This window comes from Hemiscyllium ocellatum, chromosome 5 (assembly GCF_020745735.1).
Source record: "Hemiscyllium ocellatum isolate sHemOce1 chromosome 5, sHemOce1.pat.X.cur, whole genome shotgun sequence".
Lineage (NCBI taxonomy): Eukaryota > Metazoa > Chordata > Chondrichthyes > Orectolobiformes > Hemiscylliidae > Hemiscyllium > Hemiscyllium ocellatum.
Genome location: NC_083405.1, coordinates 119,049,476 through 119,050,103, shown reverse-complemented (window position 1 = coordinate 119,050,103; position 628 = coordinate 119,049,476). Strand labels below are relative to the sequence as shown.

Here is a 628-nt window from a genome sequence, read left to right as displayed (position 1 = left end):
GTGAAATTTCTAACCTCTCATCAAATCTCTAAGAATCTCTTCCTATCTCTGTATCCTCCTCCAACCTGACAATGTAGACCTCCAGGACTAATTGAGATCTCTCCCTAGGTCTCAAGCATCCCTCCTCCATCTATAATCCTCCAGCGTTAACACTACCTTTGTTGACTTGGCCCTCTCCACCCATTCCTCCTTCAAATAACTGTACTTTACCTATTTTGATTTGAGTAAAAAGTGAGGTCTGCAGATCAGAGCTGAAAATGTGTTGCTGGTTAAAGCGCAGCAGGTCAGGCAGAAAGCCGACTGCACCTAGTATTTCCATGTGGTCTCCCATCCAAGTACTAACCAGGCCTGAGTCTGCTTAGCTTCCAAGATCAGATGAGATTGGGTGTTTTCAGACTAGTATGGCCATAGGCAAAAGCCAGACCTGCTGCACTTTAACCAGCAACACATTTTCAGCTATTTATTTGACCCAACTTTGGATCATTGTTTTTGTCTCCATGAGATTTTGTCCTTGCTGTTGGTGTTGTTGGCATCTTAATTGTTCACAGCAACTCCTATTGAGTCCTTGTGATGGAGAGGGCAGATGTGAGGGTGCGGAGGCTTTATCCTTCCATCCCTAAACACCCCT

The 628-nt window shown here is 44.7% G+C and overlaps 1 non-coding gene across 1 annotated transcript; it reads right to left on the bottom strand.

Moving 5' to 3' along the window:
* Nucleotides 1-294: 294 nt before the first annotated feature.
* LOC132816272 (5S ribosomal RNA) lies at nt 295-413 on the bottom strand. The gene has a single exon (XR_009644765.1). It is a non-coding gene; the product is annotated as a 5S ribosomal RNA (ribosomal RNA).
* Nucleotides 414-628: the final 215 nt, after the last annotated feature.